The sequence below is a fragment of the Desmodus rotundus genome, chromosome 5 (assembly GCF_022682495.2).
Source record: "Desmodus rotundus isolate HL8 chromosome 5, HLdesRot8A.1, whole genome shotgun sequence".
NCBI lineage: Eukaryota > Metazoa > Chordata > Mammalia > Chiroptera > Phyllostomidae > Desmodus > Desmodus rotundus.
This window is the reverse complement of record NC_071391.1, coordinates 153,074,421-153,096,071: the sequence shown is the minus strand read 5'-3', so window position 1 is coordinate 153,096,071 and position 21,651 is coordinate 153,074,421. Positions and strand designations below refer to the sequence as shown.

The window sequence follows — 21,651 nt, the reverse complement described above, 5'->3', positions numbered from 1 at the left end:
AGAAGTTTATGGAAAGTGTGTGGATGAGAATCAAGGTGTCCTTGGAAAGGCACCTCATGAATACCTTACTTATCTAGAGGTCCTTAATTCAGCAAATGTGACCACTTGGAACTCAGCTGACATCCACAAGGAGCCAAAAAAGGCCTGTGAGCAGCAAAACAGGTGATAGAAATATTCTATTGAAGGGTGTAGCCAAGAAAAAGAACTAAAAGGCATCCAGACTGGAAAATAAAAGTGAAATTATCTTTACTCACAGATGATGTGACCTTATAGTTAGAACATCCTCAGGAATCCACTAAAAAACTGTCTGAGCTAATGGAAGTTCAGCAAAGGCTCGAGAGCGGTATGCAAAAGATCATATTGTTCTTGTGAAAATGAATAAATGAAACCTCATTTAAAATGGAGAAAGAAGACAAGAAGAGAGAACTCTCACACATGTGTCAGCGCCCACTGCTGACCCCAAGACTACATGTCCCTCGATGTATATGCCAAAATAGGATTTGGGCAGACAGATCACGACAGCTGCTATGACATATAGTATTTCGACAGTGTGCAGAGAGGAGGAGAAAGTGCACAGCTTTTTACCCAGTTATGTAATGGGGTGTTGAGCTAGAGGTTCCCCCCAAATGGAGAAAACCCCCACAGCTATCGCTCAGGGCATGAGGGAAGCTGAGCAGGGCCATTGAGAGCTACCTGGCGTGTCTGAAGAACTTGGTCGGTGTTTTAGCAATATTAAAACCTGTGCCTGCTGGGGGCCAGGGAGAGGGGCATGACCCTAACCCACGACGGGATGTAGCCAGAGGAGCTTCCTGTGCCTGCGAGAGCAGCTTGGAAGGGGCTTCTGTGTCACAGGCCACACTTGCCTGGACTAACGGTGGTGGAAGAGAAAAGGCAGAGGAAACCAGACTACTGGCAGGTGTAACTCAGTGTGAGAGGAGTTGGGACCGTGGTTATGGAGGAAGATCTGCGCAGGGACTTAAACTCAGGCGCCGCTGCCCTGCTGGGCCTTTACCATGCGGTTTGGGAGCAGAGAGGGGGCTCTTTTGACCACGTGGCTTAGAAAGCTAGAAAACAAGATGTAGCAGCCACGCGGAGCTCTCTCTCTTGGCCATGTGGTTCGAAAGAATGCAGAAGGATGCCCACCAGTCTGCCATTAGGAAGTGCTACACGGTTTTGGATTAAGAACAGGAGCCTAGCCGGGCTACGGACTTCTATTTTCTTTTTCTGAGATACAGTACCCCTGCCTGGCCTGGTTTGGCAGGGGGAAGCTGGACTGTGTATGTGTGTTTGTGGGTATTTTACAGGCACTTTGGGATTTAATGGTGACATTCCACCATTACTCTAAACCTGTGTAACTTTTGAATAAATAATTCCTTTCCTCTCTACCAAACTCTGGCATTGAGAGTGACAATTCCTTCTTTCTTTCTTTTCTTTTTTTGAAGATTTTATGTATTTCTTTTAGACAGAGGGGAAGGGAGAAAGAGAGAGAAATATCAATGTCTGGTTGCCTCTCACGTGCCCCCTACTGGGACCTGATCTGGACCGCAACCCAGGCATGTGACCTGACTGGGCCCGCACTCAATCCATTGAGCCACACCAGCCAGGGAGAGAGTGACAATTCTTAATGGGCTGTGGGCAAAAAGAACCACAGAGTAACAAGATGGTGGCAGGGGGGTGGAATTTTCTGTAACAGTTATAATAACAGCTAATCAGCTAATCCTTGGGTGAGGCAGAAAGTTCTAACACAGAAAGTACTTGTTTAAAATTGTTTGATGCAAAAAATAAAAAAATAAAAATAAACCAACCCAGAAGAAAGAAATAAAAAATTGTGTTTGATGCCAAGAAATGCATGATTTGTGAAGTATATGACATTAAGAGGTACTTTAACATAAAGCCAGGTGCTATATATGCCTTCAGAAAAATTAAGGATATTTATGACATCAAAAAATTTACAGAGGTGGTATAAAGTGGTTCAGAAAGAGCAGCGAGAATTTCAGATCTCATATGACCTAAGCATCTAACTCTGGGTCCCAGAATGAGATCCCAGGCTCGCTGTCTGGGATAGTACTGAAAACACTGAGCCAACATTCATGTTCAAGTATTTGCCCAATAGCGCAACTGAAGAGAAGCTGAAGAAACTCATGGAATTTCTGGTGCTATCTTTGATTTCCTACAAGATGCGGGAGGAACAGGACATGCGAGTAGAACAGAATTTTTTCTTCTGAAGATAAAATAATGTCAAATCCTCTAAGTGGGGGGCCTGCCTGATTTTAATGTATAATTCAGGCTATCGAAATCTAAATATACTTAAGTATCTATTAAGCAACGTTCCCTATGTATTTAGACCCTCTGTAAAACAATTTTGTAATTTTGGAGGTATAAAATTGAAACCAGACAATTCGGCCTGCGTGCTACCCGGCGCCGCCAGGCCCAATATTAGGCAGAGACAGGGACTGAATCTTCGTGGGCGCCTCATTCACTTGGCCGGCGGTCTGAGTGTCGGCGGGTTGGGCAGCCTCACAGACCCTCTCTCACTCCATTTCAAGCCAACCCTTTCTATAAGGGGAAGGAAAGTGCAGGTAAGGGGTTTGGAATTCGGGGAAAAGGGTCATCAGATAAAAAGCTCAAGCATTCTTTCATCTGTGCTTCTTTATCTGCGTCCTGGGCAGTGGACATATGTCCCTGGAGCATGGTGGCTCACCTCCCATCTTGATGGCTTGCAGTCCTCCTGGGGCACAAAGGGGGAACTGCTTGTGGTCTCCTGGAGTCAGGGTGGGTCACACCTTCAGTGTCTGAAACAATAGCTTTCACATGCATCAATTACTAAGCTTATTGTCTATTACCTAACACTAAAATTTTCCAACTCTTGAGTCCTCCAGCAAAATGGCTTTCCCAAGCAATAAATGAAATCCTGAAAATCTATAGGACAAGATGACTGATTTGAGCATGAAAAATATGAGATATCTTACAGAAATCACAAAAGCCTATAAGATAGTGATATTACTCCATCCGAGAAGAACGGTTTTGTCTAGGAGCAAACAACTTCGTGTTCTGGTTCGAGAAGGGGCATCTAATGGAAATGCAGACAGAGATAGTCCTCTGGAGATCAAAGTCAGCTTCGTTCCTGGAAAGCTGGGTGGGGGAAGGTGGCTTGGAGCTCAGCCAGAGGCACCTCCCAGTACATCCACCTTGAACTGAATTTACTTACTCAGTCACTGATATCGCTGGGCCTGTCCAGGTCTCCCTTGTAGGGGGCGGGTGAGAGAGGGGTGGGGAGGTGGCTGACAAAGATAAGTCGAGTTTTGCCTGGGGAAAAGAGAGAGGGAATCAAGGCCACGGTCTTCTTCTGGGGAGTGGACATTCCCTCCCTGCTGCGGAGATGTGAGAAGGAAGGAATAAGCATTCCTTGCCAACGCTGTGCAGTAACAATTATGCCCAAATTTTAATACTCTAAGTGAGAAAGTTGAAAAACTTCATTTAACTAATGACAAAAATACATAAATAAGTAAATTTTATAAAATCAGTAAACCTAGAAAATACTCTTGAATACGTTGTTAGAAACCCTACAGAAGTATGTGCCAAGGGCAAAACATTGTAGGTACATTTACCAGAAATCTGCTGCTTCTGCTTATATTCCACTTCTTTTTTCTTTTACTTTTAAAGATTTTACATATTTTTAGAGACAGGAAGGGAGGGAGGAGAGGAAGAGAAACGTCAATGTGTGGTTGCCTCTCAAGCGCCCCCTACTGGGGACCTGGCCTTCAGCCCAGGCCTGTGCCCTGAGTGGACGTTGAACCAGTGACCTTTTGGTTCGCAGGCCGGCACTCAATCCGCTGAGCCACACCAGCCAGGGCTCTTTTTTGTTGCTGCTGTTGTTGTTCTATTACAACTCTCCCAATTTTTCTCCCTTGCTCTTCCCCGTCCCGCTCCCCTGCCACGGTCAAGCCCTACCCTGTTGTCCATGTCCATGGGTCACTTATACTTGTTTTTTAACTAGGCCTTTGCCCTTCTACTCTCATCTCCTTTCCCCTCCCCTCTGGTCCCTGTCAGTCTGTTCCTTGTTTCCATGCCTCCTGTTCTATTTTGCTCATTTGTTTGTTTTGTTCATTAGGTTCCTGTTGTAGGTGAGATCCTATGGTATTTGTCGTTCACCACCTGGCTTATTTCACTTAGCGTAAAAATATGGAACGCTTCACGCATTCGCGTGTCTCGCTTGCGCAGGGGCCGTGGTACTCTCCTCTGTATCGCTCCAGTTTTAGTGTATGTGTTGCCCAAGTGAGCACGCCCCTTATTTTCTTATTCACTTCCCAGAAACCGTCCTTCACCCGTAATTACAGTTCACCACGGAAATCATTTCAGACGAGGTTCCCAGGCCCCCGACCACAGCAATTTTGGAACTGGGACCCAGTGAGAGGCTGAAGTTGGACCTGCGGCATGGAACTCAGCAGCGGGGGGCTGTCTGGCCTGTGGACTGGCATATGGTCTGAGCGCAAAGGAAGAGCGGGGCTAGTGTGTAGGCAGAAACAGAAACGCACACAAACACGCAGGGAGTCCACTGTTTCAGCTTTATTTTCTTTCTGATGCTCTTTTGCACTCCTGATCTTGACTTCCATGGGAGGCCCCAACTTCTCATTACTTCCCTTTTGGCTCGAGATAGAGAGAGCAGGCTCCTGTTATTTGCTGCTGGAAGAATGTGCACTGGCACAGGCCCAGGAAAGCCGGAGAAGCTGTGTTGGTGGAAAAGTGGTCAGTATATGGAGACACGGGATGAAAGAGCCTAGGGGTTCAAGACAAGCACTTCATCTTTCTAGACTTCAGTTTCTACCTCAGTAAGATAAAGGAGTTAAATTAGATGACCTTTGTGACAATGTTAAAATGTTGTTTCACTTCTGGCCTTCATGGTTTCTTTCCTTTCCTGTTCTTTTCTTTTTCTTTAAAGGAATACAGGTATAACCTTATTATAATATTTACCTTGAAATTTATTAAATTTCATGTCCTTGGATTTCTATTTGTGATGGGGGACTCAAGAGTTGGAGAAATTTAGTGTTAGGTAATAGTCAATAAGCTTAGTAACTGGTACATGTGAAAAGCTATTGTTTCAGACACTGAAGGTGTGACCCACCCTGACTCCAGACCACAGGCAGTTCCCCCTTTGTGCCCCAGGAGGACTGTAAGCCATCAAGATGGGAGATGAGCCACCATGCTCCAGGGACATATGTCTACTGCCCAGGATGCAGATAAAGAAGCACAGATGAAAGAATGCTTGAGCTTTTTCTCTGATGACCCTTTTCCCCGAATTCCAAACCCCTTACCTGCACTTTCCTTCCCCTTACAGAAAGGGTTGGCTTGAAATGGAGTGGGAGAGGGTCTGTGAGGGTGCACAACCCACTGACACTCAGACCGCCGGCCGTGTGAATGAGGCGCCCACAAAGATTCAGTCCCTGTCTCTGCCTATTGGGCCTGGTGATGACAGGCAGCAGGAATGCCCACTTTTCCAGTTTCATTTGTAGGCATGTACTCAAGACAGTTTTACATACATATTTGATGAGACGTGTATAAATATGTTATGTGGCATTAAAAGCATAGTTCTGGCCCTGGCTGGGTAGCTCAGTTGGCTAGAGCGTCATCCTGCCATGCCAGGGTTGTGGGTTCGATCCCCAGTCAGGGCACGTAAGTTGACTTTTCCTGGTTCTTCACATGCCAAGTAGTTTTAAATTGTATCCTGGACACTTGAATATTATGTTATGAGACCATGGATCTTGCTTAAACCATATGGAAAATGTTGCTATTTTTGTCCTCATTTGGTTCAGGTCACAAGTTCTGACCAAACTCCCATGGACTGTGTTTTCAACATCGCATCCCCTTTCAAAGCAGTGATACCCAGCTCTACTGCATATGTGAGCCACCCAGTGGCCAGTCTGGGACCCGGGGATGATCTGTCTCTTCACACAGGTCTGAGTCTATGCGGTGACATTTAGGGTCAGACCCATGCACGTACAACCAGGAGACCATCTCAGGAGTTCATGAAACTCTGTGGGGTCATCTTCCGGAAATCCTCTCTCCAGTTACTGAGGTTTCCCTGAAACAGTAACTCTAGCCGAAGTAACACGCACATATTCTTTCTGCCACTGATGAGCAGATGGAAATGTCCACATCAGTGAAACTATGACAGAATGTCTGTGTCCTGTAAACTCAGGAACATGGTGACGATGTATTTGGTCTCCGTCATGGTAGAAAAAAAGTTTCTCAGGTTTATCCTAACCTTTCTATAGACGGTGGGGAAATATCCCGAACCAGCTGGCCAGCAGTGCGTGTCCTCTCCAGCTACAAGCTTACCTGTGAGATACTGCAATCCTTGAGAAATTCTTTGCTACAGTGGATATTTCATTTCAAAGTCTGCAGAAACAGTGATGAAACCCTTCAGCTGCAGAAAACCAAGGCAAATCTCTTGATCTTTTGAAAATATACAGATATTGGAATGAACTTTCATGAAAGCAGGTGAATCCTGATCCAAATTATATATGAACTGATACGTTTTTTGCCAAAGACAATCATTATAAATTAGCCTATTTTTACTGACCATATTCCTTCAACTTGGATTCAGCTTTAATTTTGAGAGAAGAAGAAAATATCTCACCTCTGGAACTGACTTAAATGAAAGAGCATAAGATCAGAGGAGTGGATGGGGCTTGGCCATTCCTAGCTTGGCGCAGCAAGATATGGGCTCCAGGAGATGTTTCTGGAAGACATACGTGTTTGACTCCATGGGCATCCCCCAGAAAGGGAGCTCCGGAAACTATTCCTATGATTAAGTATCTCAGGCTTTCCCACCTAGTTGTAAGTTCTGGATGGTGGAGATGATCTTTGCTAAACTCTAAACAGTCATTTCTGATCATTTATTAATGTGGCTTTCTGATGTTTCACATGGAAGTTTTAAAACATACTTTAACCAAAATATTTTCATAGTTTATACCTTAGTATTCCTCATGCCTTGCAAAAAGAAAGTGAATCCAGGGTTGTTTTTCTATTAAAAATCTTTTCTGATGCTTTCAGTAGTGAGATTTTTATGATCTTACGAAGTTGACGTGTCAGTGAAATGGACCTTGTGAGCCTGCAGATTTCTCTAAGTCCTATAGTTCCGTAATTTTAAACATCTAACTTCAGGACTAGGCGTGACTGTTCCAAGACTATGACTAAATAAGGGGATATTTTCTGGCTTATTTCCAAACAGTCATTCTATTATTATCTTATACCATTGTCTTTTTTAAAATCATGCGTGGCCAATATAATAATTTTGGTGTGGGGAAAATGCAATTAGTCACTTCTTTGGGGTCATATTTGATGGAGAATACTCGATAAATGAAAATCCATTCTTTAGCATGTATTCATATTGAGTATATTATTAGTTCATTAGCTTTTTAAATGCTCACTTGGAATGTATGTCATTTTTTAGTTGTCAATCAATCACAAAGTATGAACTTATCTGTGGTTTTCCTTCCTGGAAGAATTTATTGATGTGTATAAACTTTGGAATTTCCTCTTATATGTTCTCCGACACTTAAAACATACATATAAGTTAAAATAGGGCTGATCTTAGAGATAATTCTCAAAGGAATTCCATTGTTTACATTTTTTCTTGGAACGGTATAACCCTTTATGCCTTATACATTTTACTTTATTTTTGTGCCTCCTTTCCTGTCGGGTCGTGGATTTGGGGGAGTATGTCTTACTCTGTATTTCCCATAGTTCCTGGCTAAGCACATACTGTTCATTGAATTAAATGTCAAAAAAGTGGCATGCACATAGCACACTTTTAACTCTTTTATCACGTTTAAACACATCCCTGAGTGCGTTACAGAATGCCACACATATCCCTTAAATGCTCTTCTCTTTATAGCAAACGGATAGTGTTCTTAAAATCATTGTTATTACGTGCTTTTGAAAACACTTCTCTAAATGCATTACAGAAGAACTAAGGATAAAAAAAGAGAGAGAAAACAGACAAGCTAAGGATATTCTCAAGTGTTCTTAGAATCTCACATCATTCCTCTTAAAATATCCTTCACGGGATAAAATCCAGCCTCCTCAGATCTAACTGGTGTAATGAGAGAGGTAGGGGCCAATTGATATGTCACAACTGCCAGCAGGAAGTGAATTGATCACAGGACACCTAGGTCAAATAAAAATGAAGGTGGGTTCTGCATCCACCCGCGCAGGCAAGCTCACCCTGTCTCCTTAAATCTGGGATAGAATTAGTTTGGACCTTTACATCACAGGTGAAGAATAAATCCCACCAAAGAGGAGTTTGCATTCATTTAAGACCCCGCTGTGTTTGAGCAACAACAGACTGCCTGCGCTAAACACATGAAAGCAAATAGCAACTTCTAAACACCACAAATGACTTTGGTTTTAGGTAATCACAGCAATGGTTGCTCATTGCAGAAAATGAAGACAATTGAGGAATGTGTAATTGAGAAACTGAAAGTGCTTATGGCTCCCTTTCTGGTCATAAAATTATACACTTTGCTTTTGAATGTTTACTTAAAAGGTGTATGTTCCCTGTTCTTATTTTAAAAATTGAAACGACCTCAACTTTTCATATTGTTCTCACACACACAAAAGAAATATACAAGGAAGTTGTTCTTTTCTTCATGAATGTGGTTCTCAGAATGTTTTTTTCTTAAGAGTCTGTGAACTTTTAAAAAAAATTAGAGATACTCTGGTTTCTCTTCAGATTGTATAAATCTTTCGCCTTTTAAAAAAATTTAGAAAAGAAATTTATTAAAGAATGACCCAAGAAATGGAAATGACCTTATTGTCCGTAAGTAGTAGAATGAATAAACACACTGTGGATAGTTTTACAATATGCTACCATACTTTAAAACTGTTCAAAAATTAAAATGAACGTAGGTCTATATGTATAGTATGGCTCAATATCAAAATAATGTTAGCTGTAAAAAATGTAACAGTTTAGGAATAGTGGGATACTATTTAAGTACACACACACAAGCACAATATAATATTATATTGAATCTGAACATACGTAATAAAAGTAAAAATAATATAAGAACAATAAACAACAATTTCAAGACAGCATTAACTCAGGGGATAAAAGGGAAAGGATGGCGAAGAGCGGGAGCTTTAGCTGAAGCATTAAAAAAAAACGCTCTGAAGCACATATGACAAAAGAGTGACATCTGTCAATCCTGGTGGTGGTACATGTATATAAGTACATTACTTTCTTTTTAAAAAATTATATTTTATTGATTATGCTATTACAGTTGTCCTGATTTTCCCCATTGACCTCCCTCCACCCAGCACCCCCCACTCCCTCAGGCAATCCCCACACCATTGTTCATGTCCATGGGTCATGTGTATAAGTTTTTTGGCTACTCCACTTCCTATACTGCACTTTACATCCCCATGGCTGTTCTGTAACTGCCTGTTTGTACTTCTTAATCCCCTCACCTCCTCACCCATTCCCCCACAAACCCCCATCCCCTCTGGCAAACATCAAAACACTCTCCGTATTCATGATTCTGTCTCTGTTCTTCTTGTTTGCTTAGTTTGTTTTTTTAGAGTCAGTTGTTGATATATATTTATTGCCATTTTCCTGTTTATAGTTTTGATCTTCTTTTTCTTATATAAGTCCCTTTACCATTTCATATAATCATGGTTTGGTGATGATGAATTCCTTTAGTTTTTTCTTGTCTGGGAACCTCTTTATCTGCCCTTTGATTCTAAAAGATAACTTTGCTGGATAGAGCAGTCTTGCCCAGAAAAAGTAGATCCTGCTTTTCATGACTTTCAACATTTCTTGCCAATCCCTGCCTGAAAACTTTCTTTTGAGAAATTAGTTGGCAGTCTTATGGGAACTTCCCTGTAGGTAACTAACTGCTTTTCTCTTGATGCTTTTAAGATTCTCTATTTATCTTTAACTTTTGACATTTTAATTATGAAGTGTTTTGGAGTGGGCTTCTTTGCATGCATCATAATTGGGATTCTCTGTGCTTCCTGGACTTGCATGTCCATTTCCTTCACCAAATTAGGGAAGCTTTCTTTCATTATTTTTTCAAATAGATTTCCAATGTCTTGCTCTTTCTCTTCACCTTCTGGAAACCATATGATGCAAATGTTGGAAAGCTTGAAGCTGTCCCAGAGGCTGCTTATACTATCCTCAATTTTTTTTGGATTCTCTTTTCTTCTTGTTCTGACTGGTTGTATTTTGCTTCCTAAATCCCAAATCATTGATGTGGTTTTTGGCTTCATCCACCCTACTGTTGATTCCCTGTAAATTGTTCTTTATTTCAATCAGTGCATCCTTCGTTTCTGACTGGATTTTTTTTCATGCTGTGGAGGTCCTCACTGTGTTCCGTGAGCATCCTTATAACCAGTGTTTTGAACTTTGCATCTGATAGATTGCTTATTTCCATTTTGTTTAGTTCTTTTTCCTGGAGTTTTGATCTGTTCTTTCATTTGGAACATGATTATTTGTCTCTAACTTTTGGCAGCCTCCCTGTGTTTGATTCTATGTATTAGGTAGAGCTGCTATGACTCCCTGTCTTGGTTGTATGGCCTAATGTAGTAGGTGTCCTGTAGGGTCCAGTGGCACAACCTGTCATATCACCCAAGCGGGGTACTCGAGGCTCACCCTTTGTGTGGGATGAGTACACCGTCCTCTTGTTGTTGAGCCTTGGTTGCTGTTGGCAGGTCAATGGGAGAAATTTACCCAGGCCAGTTAGCTGCAGGGACTGGCTGTGACCACTGGCCACCAACCTTCACCCTCTGTGGAGGATCAGCTGTGCAGGGGCAGGGTGGTGATGCTCCAACATGGTCTGTAGCTGTTTAATGGGTGGGGAGGCCCTAGGGTTTCCTGGGTTGTACAGGCCAAGGTCAGCCCCAACCTGTGTTTTGCCTGGAGCCACCCTGCCTGAGTTATAAAACCATCTGAGATGGCTACAACTTGTGCTGGACTTGGAGATTCCCAGGCAAAGCTAAGCTGTGAACCTAGGCTGGCTGCTGCTCATTCTGGGCCTGGGGCCACGTAGCAGGAGGTAGTGGGGACTAGGGGGTTACTGAGGCTGGCTGTTGCTTGTTTGATAGGATTTAGGAAGTTGTGAAGCTTGAGGCAAGACCAGCCATTCATGTGGAAAAGTCACTGTTAACAGTTTGGGTGGGCCCACACATTTGGTGGACCGAATCTCAGGGGATCTCCAGGATAGGGCAAACAGTGTTAGCCAGGTATGTAGTTTCAGATATGGTACCTACCTGCCAGCTCTGTGGTTGTGTTCGGGGGAGGGTTCAGAAAAGGGGCAATGGCCTCTGCCTTTCTGTCTGAAAGATAGTTGTCCCCCAGCTCCTGCCTTGATGCCAGACACTTCAGTCCCTCCCTGTATGCCTTTGGTGCCTCTTAATCTGCTACCCTGGTGCTGGAGCTCAGAGGGAGTAAGTCTGAGTAAATCCATGTATGGGTTCTTTAAGGGGAACTGCTCCAGCAATTTCTTCCACCAACTCAATCCCTGCTGGTTTTTGCAGCCAGAAGTTATGGGAACCTATCTTCCTGGCACTGGAACCCTGGGCTGGAGGGCCAGGTGTGGGGCTGGGACTCCTTATACCTGAGATATCCCTCCCAAATTTTTATCCACCACACATGGATGTGGGACCATCCTGCATCCCGGCCCCTCCTACCAGTCTGGATAAATGTGGTTTCTTTAATTCCGTAGTTGTCAGACTTCCATTCAACTAATTTCTGATGGTTCTGAGTGATGGTTATTCTATATTTTACTTGTAATTTTGATGTAATTTTTAGACGTAATTTTGATGCGAGGAGGTAAGCTGTGTTTACCTATGCCTCCTCCATCTTGACTGGAAGTCCTCTTCTTTAAAAAAAATAAAAAAACAAGAACCTTTCCAAGTTGCTTATGAAGCTACCCTAATTAAAATGATGTATAAATGTTCTTAACACCCCCGAACCTCTTTATTTAATGAATTTTCTGAAGTTGCTGTGGCATAAGGACTCTCCTTTTACAATTAAATTTACACTGCTCCCGTTTTGCATGCTATCATTAAGAAACAAGGGTAGTCACTTGTGAATGTCACTGAAATTTTAAAAACCATATATTTAATTCAGGTGTGTCACTAGCTTCATTTTCCAGGTGACACAGAACAGGTGAAAGTCTCCCAATCTGTCTAGGCTATCGTTCAAGCATTTCTGCCACTTGAACTCATGACCCAGAAAGGAAATCAGTTGTTCCGAACGTGTCCCCGGAACTTGAGAAAGTTGCCTGCAGCCTGTCCCAGGCCGTGACATACTACTTTCTGTTTATTGTAGTGACAATGGGTGATGATGATGACGATGGTGAGCAGAGGATGAGAGCCTTTCCTGGTCTTGACCCATAAGAGAGCAATGACTGGTCCTTTTCCTTTTTTTTACTACAAGATAAGTTTCTGGATGCAATATATAATGCGTATTATGTATTTGTATATTATAATATGTATAATAATTATTTCACAGATACCATCTTTTTATGTAGTTTAAATCATTCTAATATTTTAAAAACAAAAAGTGAGTGCTGATTTTTGCCCTATTACTTGTTTTCTGTTATTTTTATTTATTTATTTTTAACACACATAGTTCTACTGGCCGCCATGCCCAGAGGAGGTAGGGAAAGCAGCCACGGTGCCCTTGCTTGATGCTGCTGTGGGCCCTGCCTCCTCCTCTCCGACACACGTAGGAGCTCACAGGGGTTGCTTTACCCTACCACTGCCGTGCGTTAGCTCAGTTTCACATCGTGTGCATGTCCCTCCCCGACATCTCCATTCCAAAATAAAGCACAAGCAGCTGTTAACGGTCAGGGCACATCTGCCCAATGGCATCCGCTCCTACCCTGTGATGGGAGAGTGGGGGGGTCATCGGGTTTGGAGCAGGTAAGTGAAAGAGGTGGAGTGACAAGAGCTGAAGGAAGGGTCTGCAGAAGACCTAGGTCAGGAGAGCGTAGAAGGCACAGGTGAAGTTGGGCCATGTCTGTGAGATAAAGTCCGGAGAATTCTCACCGGGTTTAAAGAGATCAATGCATTAAAATTTAAAATAAAAACAAAAGGCATTCAAATAATCAGCAATTCAAACACTACTGAATTTCTCTTTTTCCCATCAAGACAGCTCAAATATAGCAGTAACAGTCTAGATATTTCTAGGAAGTAGAGGTAGAGCCCCAGCATTCTTCCTGACAACCCTGGGTTGGATTCTAGAAGGATCCTAAGATGCCTCAGTTACTACATTTGCAGCTGTTCAGTCTGGAAGACACCAGGAAGAGTCAAGGGCATAAAGGAAGTGGCCTCAACCCTCAGGGCTGCCCTGGACAACCTGCACATATTTTCAGCCACAAAGAAGGAGAGGTCAGAAGTGGCCCTGGCCTTGAACCTGGCTCTCTGGGAATAGCTCTGTCAGACTCCTACAGGGTCTCATCTAGCTCCTGTCATCCTCCTCAGTCTTCCTGGTCACTTGTGAGAGTGATTCCTCCCCAGAACGAGGGCTGTGGTGGTGGCGGTGGCCCTGGCTGTCGGGTGCCCCAGCCACAGATGCCTTCTCTCACAAGAGAATTATTTCTTCTCATACATACTTAGGCTTTCATTTCTAAAAGAAAAGTCTTCACTTCTAGCACATATAAAATTTAAAGCACTTACACAGAAGATGAGATTTTTTAAATTACCTATAAAAAGTGCTTTATCCTATTTTATTCTCCTTTGGCTTTTACTGACATTCTTATTTGCCAGCCTTATTCCTTTGTAGCAATGTGGGCTCCTGAGTCCGTCTTATTGCCTTCATTCTTTATTTCAGATTTCTCTATGGAAGCTGTTATTTCACTTTCTGCTGATTACCTACATACTGTTTTCGAGAGGGAACTGGCAGGTGGCTACCTCAAGGGCTTACTTCTCAAATCAGGGATGCTTTAGCCTTTCCTATTCCTATCCCTTGTCGAACCAGAGAGAGAAATCCAGTATGGGTAGTTTGCTGACACTGACATCAAGTCCTTACGACTATCTCTCCATTAGTAAAACACAGGGTATCCTGAACAACCGCCCTATTAACACAATGATGTATCCTCTCCTACTCTATAAAATGATAGAACTTTATAGTTTTACCCTACATGGTCGAACTTTGTCATTCTACACTTTCAGCTTTGTACAGTTTGCTACAATGTTCTAGTAGATGTGTCTTTAAAGTACTAACTTGGAATAACTTTACTTAAAATAATAAAAAGCTCATAAATTAAAAACACCTAATTCGTGACATTCCTCTGTCTTCTCCTTGGTTATCAACATTTTTTGGTCAAAAAGAGAAAGTATATTTAGCCGTGGCTGGTGTAGCTCAGTGGATTGAGTGCCAGCTGCGAACCAAAGGGTTGCTAGTTCAAGTCCCAGTCAGGGCACATGCCTGGGTTGCAGGCCAGGTCCCCAGTAGGAGGCGTGCAAGAGGCAGCCACACATTGATATTTCTCTCTCTTTCTCCCTCCCTTCTCCTCTGTCTAAAAATAAGTAAATAAAATCTTTAAAAAAGAGACAGAGAGAAAGTTTATTTTAGGACATCGTAGAGGCAGTAGCAGTGAGCCCGTTGGGCTGCGTACGCTTGGGAAATAAGTTGCAGAAGCACAAGAAGGACCCTTGGATCTTAGGAGACAGACAGGCAAAGGTAATGTGCCCGGGGGTGGGGGGGCAAGATAGAGGGGAGGGAAAGGCACGGGGTGCTCCTGATGAGGAGAGCGTGTCCCAACACATTTTTGATTGTAAGAAGCATACTCGAATATACGTGCTATCTTATGCTTCCATTTTTAATGTAACACTAATAATCCATTTTGTTTTTGTTGAGATAAAATTCACTGAACATAAAATTCACCTTTATAAAGGGGATATTTCAATGGCTTTTAGTATATTTACAATGTTGTGCAATCATCACCACTATTTCCAGGAAGTTTCATCACCTCAGAAAGAAACCCCACACCTATTAGTTATTCCCAATCCTTCTCACCCCCATCTGCTGGCCATCACTAATCTCCTTTCTGTCTCTATACACCTGTCTCTTCTGGACACATCATATAAATGGAATCATACAACTTATGGTCTTCTGTGTCTGGCTTCTTTCACTTAGCATATTGATTTCAAGGTTCATACACATTGCAGCTTGTATCCTTTTAGGGGTGAAAAATATTTCACTTATAGATGTACGATGTACACATTTTCTTTTTCCATTCATCAGTTGATGAGTGTCTGGGTTGTTACCACTTTGTGGCTGTTATGATTGATGCTGCTATAAATATTCATGTACAAGTTCTGGATTATGTACTTAGGAGTAGAGTTGCTGGGTCATACATTAACTCTATGTTTAACTGTTTGGATAACAGCCAAAATTTTTTCCACAAAGGCTGGACTTTACAATCCCACCAGCAATGCTCAAGGATTTCAATTTCCCCTCCTCCTTGCCAACACTTGTTATTTTCTGGAGCTTCCCCCATGTTTTATGAACCCACTGGGTTATCTTCTTAATGACTGTATATTTTATCACATTGACTTACCCTGGTTTACAGGTTGGGTGCTTATTTCATTGGGCATTTTAACGGCATGCATTTCCCCCCTGCAGTTATACAGGGATAAATACGGCTCCTTACAAATCTTCAGAACAAAGATTGTTTTATTTCAGGTAATTTCCTGGAAGTATATTCTTCCAAAGTGGGATTACTAGGTCCGCGAATAGAGAGTTTTTTTTAGCACTTGTTGCTGACAGCAACATATATTTCTTTATTCCCTCACAGTTCAATTTAAATCAACAAAAGCTTACTAGGGGCTTATTGAATAATAGGCATTATGCTAGGTTCAGGGGTATAGAGATGAGGTCCTTACCCTCAACGCACTCACAGTCCAGAAAATAGGTAACTTCATAACACGCAAGGACAAAGAAAGGTATACACACGACGCTGCAGGAGCGCGGAGGAACGGAATTGACTCCAGTCAGGGGACGTTGGAGGAGCTTAGGAACTGGGACCAAAAAAAAGCTTCTTGGAATCAGTGAAACCTATGGTGAATTTTGAAGGCTGAGAGGGACTTAGCCAGGCATGAACAAAGAGATAGAAGCTTTATGAGTACAGCCTGACATGTCCCAGGACCCACGGATAACCCTGCATCCCAGGGAGACCATGTGCTGTGTGTGCGTGTTGGGAGGAGCAATCAGAGAGAGAAGAAGAAAGGACAAGAGTAAGTCAAAATATTCAAGGCAGGAGGAAGTTCCAAGGAAATGATGGGAGGCACTGTAAGCTGACGAAAAGTCAAATAATAAATCTGAAAGTGCCCATTTGATTTAGCAACAAAGTGGAGGAGCCTGAAGCCACCACTTCAGTGGAGTTGGGGAGGTTGGAAACCAGACTGGAGAAGGTAGAAGGGTGACTGAGGAGTGTGGGAGCTAGGGACAGCTTATGTTGATGACGGGGCCTTGTAACAAGGAATGTTTTTACTGTTTGGGTTTGTTTTTGCCATTCTTTTTCTCAGTACTTTAAAACAGTTCGAATGTTCTCTGGCCAGTGTGGCTCGGCTGGTTGGGCGTTGTCCCGTAAAGCAAAAGATTGCCTGTTGGATTCCTGGTCAGGGCACGTGCCCGGGCTGCAGGTTCAGTCCCCAGTCACGGTGCATACGAAAAGCAGCCAATTGATGTTTCTCTCTCACACTGATGTTTCTCTCCCTCTTTCTCCCTCCCTTCCCCTTCTCTCTAAAAAATAATAATAATAATAATAATTAAATTAAAAAAACCAATTCGAATGTAGTTTAGTGGTTTCTAAAGCTCTCCCTGATGAAACTTACTGTCCTGTCTTTTAGTGAGAGCAGCCAACCCGAAGTGGTAGGTTGCTTGCAAAGATGGTAGCCACAATCCCTCCAACCCACCTGTGCAGGCCCCATTGCCAGGTAACTTTCCATTCCATCCATTAAGAGGTAGACTGTATTTTTCTTCCCATGAATCTGGGCTGGCCTAGAGATTTGCTTGGTCTGGTAGAGTCTGAGTGACTCCGGAGCCTAGGCTTGAAAGACCTTGTAGCTTCTACTTAGGCCCTCTGGACATAATGACCAGCGGGACCAGTAGAGCTGTCCCAGTAAGTCCAGCCCAAATTGCTGATCCTCAGAACTATGAGCAAGTACAGTGGTTATTATTTTTGGATACTAAGTTTGAGTGATTCGTTATGTGGCAATAGATCACTCTGACATCTGCTTAGTTTTTTAAAGTTTTCTCCCTTAGTATATATGCCTACTGATACTTCCTTATCAGTATTAGCATACTCAAAGAGTTGTTTCTGTACCCCACCTTCTAGATTATTCATCAAAATATTAAATCAATCCCAGTGAGATCTCGAAGTCTACTTAGAGAGTTTTCTTTTGACTGCAAACATTTGTTTTCTGGCTTTAAGTCAATTCTCTGTCCACGACAAAATATCTCACACTTTAACAGTAAATTTTTAAAAAAGAGAGAAGGGGTGAGGGGAGGAAGGAAGAAAGAGAATCTATGAAGAGCCAGGGCATTAGGTAGTGCTGGTCTTTCACAGAACGTAGCAATAACCCCTTCCTGCTTGGGGTTCACATTTTATTTGAGTTTGTATCTCCGAGGTCTATCACTCTATCACGGTCTCTTGGTTTGGTACACAGCTATGCTCAGCAAAGATACAGGTGGACAGAATGAAGTTGCTATTTGTATACGTTGTTTCATATTTGTGTGTCTTGTTTCCTAAAAGTAGAGCCAGCTTCTGCTAGAGTTCTGGTCAAGCAGGGTGTAGAGTCCTGAATATATCAAGGAAGATCTCAAAGCCTTGTGTGGTAGATACCTATGTTGGCAACTTCGTCTCAACCCCTGCCCCAGGTTTTCAAGGATTCGTACAGGAAAAAGGGTCACAGCGATGTATACTACTCTCTTGCTTCTCTTAGGGTTTTTTTTTTTTCTTTTTTTCCTGCCAGTACTTTCTCTTCCACCAAAACCATTGATTTCAACTCCCAAGATCTCACTGTTTTCATAAAGACAAAAATGATCCCTACTCAAAAATGGGGTTCCTTGAGTATGTTCAAATTGAAGTAACTACATAAAAAGGGTAGTGGTTACATTTGGTTATATCTGCAGACTTGATATTAGGTGAGGCAAACAGCAATAAGGGGAAAGACACCATAGGGGTGGTGCCACTCCGGCTTCTTATCGGAATGATTTGGACTTGGTTTATCTAGCGTTCTGCTTCCATTCTAGGGCAGTACTAATGGGGAGGAGGATGTGTATGTGGGAGAAGTATCAATTCTCTCTTTGCTCAGGAAATGCAGATGCTGCGTCACTACCAGAACTTCAAGAATGCTGAAAACAAGACTTTGCTCAATGTAAAACTTGGCCTGAAATCATTTTTTAAAAATAATTCTCCTTTTCTTTAACAGTCATGCTCATAAAAAAGAGACTATAAAAGAGAAATAATCACTCATCTTCAACACCAGCATGGCAAGTAAGTAGAGGGCCTAAATAAATGACCAGGCCTGTGATTTTACTCCTTCCTCATGTCACACCAGAAACTCTCAGACTGACCTATGATCAAAGTTGTACAACCTTCTGCAGAAGAGAGGCGGCACATTGTAACTGTGCTCACAAAATTAAAAGCTGCTCTTTTAAAAAAATTGATTTTGAAGAAAATATCAGACAGGTAGAAAATTTTATTTACAAAATCAGAAATGTTATTTTGAATTTGCTTACATCTGAAGTGATTAGTAATAAGTGCAGTATACAAACTATTATTAGTTTGTACTCAAGCCACATTTTATGCTTTTCACAAGTAACTAAAATATGATTTACGAGTATGATGTTTATACTTCTGATGGTAAGCACAGGTCTTATATTAAAAATCATTTGATAATGTTGACATAAGAACATTCAGTGCTCTTTTGGGAGCACGCCTGTGCCTTTCTTTTTCCCTCTCTGCTTCCCTCCCACCCCAGGCAGCTCACCTTTGCCTTTCTCTCTCCCAGCCTCCAAGGGCCTTTCTTTTGTCTCTGCAACTTGCTTCCTGAGCCTGCGCAGCTGGCTGTCTCACTTCTACTACCCCTGCAACTTTCTAAATAAACTTTCTCTTATAATTTGAGTTCTTGGCTCTGAATTCTTTCTTTGCTGAACTCAAGAACTGAGGTCTGATTTTACCACCAACACCGCCAGTAATAAATTCAGTTTTCTTATCAGTACACAGAAGGGATGTAAATACAGAACCTGCATAAAGGAAATACTTTTATGTCCAAGGAGGTGGTCTCATAGTTTTTTTTTTTTTCATTAGAGCCAATTTTCTCCTTAAATTAGTGGGAGATTTACATTTCTGTATCATTCTCAAAGCTGGGAACTTCACAGAATATCCAAGAGATCTTTGCTCACTCTTTCAATGAAATATATTGACTGTGTATTATTTGCAAGCCACTGGGCTATGGGACATGGGAAAACGTAAGATGTAGAAGATGCTGTGGATGAAAAAGGGGTTCCACAAAAAGTAACCTCACAGGGTGATCTGATCAGAGATTCCTAAATGACATTCAAGGTTATTGATCATCTACCATGTCCCATGTATTATATCTATCACCTTGTAAGAATCTTATACTTTAGAAGGGAAGACAAGACATGCAGAAATAATAATATACTTGGCATATATTGAGCCCCCAATAGGTATTCATTGAATGAATGTAGGGAACACAAGAGATCTCAAAATAACTACCCTTCCTTGAGAAGCCCAGAGAGATGAAGAGGCTTTGTCAGGTAGTGGCTCCCGGTACCAAAGACTTCATTTCACGTTGGTTGACCGCTTCTGAGCTGTAGAATTACAGCTTTCCCCTGTTACCCAAAAGTAGCACATTCCTATGAAGACTTTCATAAGATAAAATGGTGTAAAGCAAAAACCAGTCACCATTAATCTATATGGAAGAAATTTTAAGCATTCCCAGACTCCCAAAATAACCAAATCAGATGAAATTACTCATAAAACTGAAAATAATTTTACTATAGGCCACTTGATGTAAGTAAGAGTTAAGTTCCTACGACACCTCACCAACAACAGTGTGGCGACATAAGAAACGTCCAAATGTGTAAAGAACTTTTTATCAGTTTATTGGAGCCAAACTGATGACAACTGCTGAGGGCAAAACCGCCACGGACTGAGAAAGTGCTCCGGAGAAGGGCGATTTTGCAGCTTATTTTATACATTGGAATCAAAGGAGAAGGTGTAGGGAGGGTTACAGGAAAATCAACTGGTGTTAGATTAAAGGGATGGGAGAAAGCAAAGTGGGGAAATCTCAGGGACTAGATAAAAAGTAGAAGGGAGAGGCACCTATTTCTTTTACACTGGTGGGTACAAGATAGTTAATAATTTACATCACATTTACAGCACATCCATATAGTATTCTGGGAAGAAGATAACAATGAGGGGTTGGTGCTCTCTTGCTCTGCCACACAGGGTGTGCTCTGAAAGGTCTGGAAAAGGAGGTGACTCTGGCATTGCAAAGGTATCTTCTCTCAGACACAAAAAGACAGTAGACAGGCTCACTTAAGGTAAAGATTGACCTTTGTCTAGGAAACTACAGGCCTAGGATGTGACTGCTGGGCATGATCCACTTGTAGTTAGGCATTTTAACGTTCAGACCATCTTCGTGGTTCCTTTCAGTTTGAGTTTGAAAGGCCCGCCATACAGGCCTCCCTTGAGCTTGTCAAGTTTAGTAGTGGCCCCTCTTTTTTTTTTTTTGACAAGTTATAACTAAGCATGATGAGTGAAAATGGTATTATTTGGGGACCTGCTGTATTAACGTAGGTCGTTCCTAAAAGTGAAGTGCACTAATTTGAACTTTTGAAAAGCGGGAGACACCCGTAATAATCCTGGATTAGGTAATCTGAATTTAGATTTTATTACTATTATTAAATTGTATTATTTGATACACTAGTCATCGATCTAGTTTTCTTTCTACAATTAGCTAGCCCCAGTTATGTAAACACACTTAGAGACTTAGAGACCAGCTTTTATCTGGTCCGGAAATAGGAACTATCTCAATTTGGAGCACTTTGATAGAGCAGAGTGTGGTCAGGCGATCCAAGGTTCATAACGCTGACCCCAGGGGTTTGTGTCCGGTGTTCTTTCCCCGCCCCTTTCCCATCCTCGAAAAGCCTCTCGCCAGCTTTTCCAGGTCCGGTTTAGCAAGTTCCTCCAGAGCGCAGTGCGCCTCCATGCTAGGAGCTGGAAGCGGGCTGGGCACAGACCCTTTTCCTGCTCTTTCACAGCTCCAGGGAACTAAGCCCTCTCGCCTGACATACTGTGGAACGAGCTCGCTCGCAATCACTCTACCCCCAAGGCTGAAGGCGTAGCCTAAACCTCTACAAATGCCCGGGAACCACCTAATCCCCGCCCTACTAGGGGCAAGGGGCAAAGCCCCTTGGGAAACTGAACTTTCACCTCTTCTCTCTTCTCACCTCAGCTCACCAATTTTGACGCTAGCGAATGAAGCGAAGAGGAGACCTGGTAGGCGGGACTTAGTGCTGCTCCGACCACGCTGATTGGACTGCGACAGCATGAGGGGGCGGACCTCGTGGGTGGCCAGGGACCCTCCCTCGGTGGGCGGGGAGAAGTG

At 42.5% G+C, this 21,651-nt stretch overlaps 1 long non-coding RNA gene and 1 other non-coding gene across 2 annotated transcripts; one reads left to right on the top strand and one right to left on the bottom strand.

Annotated features, from left to right (window-relative positions):
• Positions 1-4,176: 4,176 nt before the first annotated feature.
• On the bottom strand, positions 4,177-4,283 carry LOC112298221 (U6 spliceosomal RNA). The gene has a single exon (XR_002974126.2). It is a non-coding gene; the product is annotated as a U6 spliceosomal RNA (small nuclear RNA).
• A 7,861-nt stretch (positions 4,284-12,144) lies between these two features.
• LOC123478974 (uncharacterized) lies at positions 12,145-19,139 on the top strand. Its single transcript, XR_006654409.3, has 3 exons — positions 12,145-14,689; positions 18,445-18,509; positions 19,027-19,139. It is a non-coding gene; the product is annotated as an uncharacterized lncRNA (long non-coding RNA).
• The last annotated feature ends 2,512 nt before the right edge of the window (positions 19,140-21,651 follow it).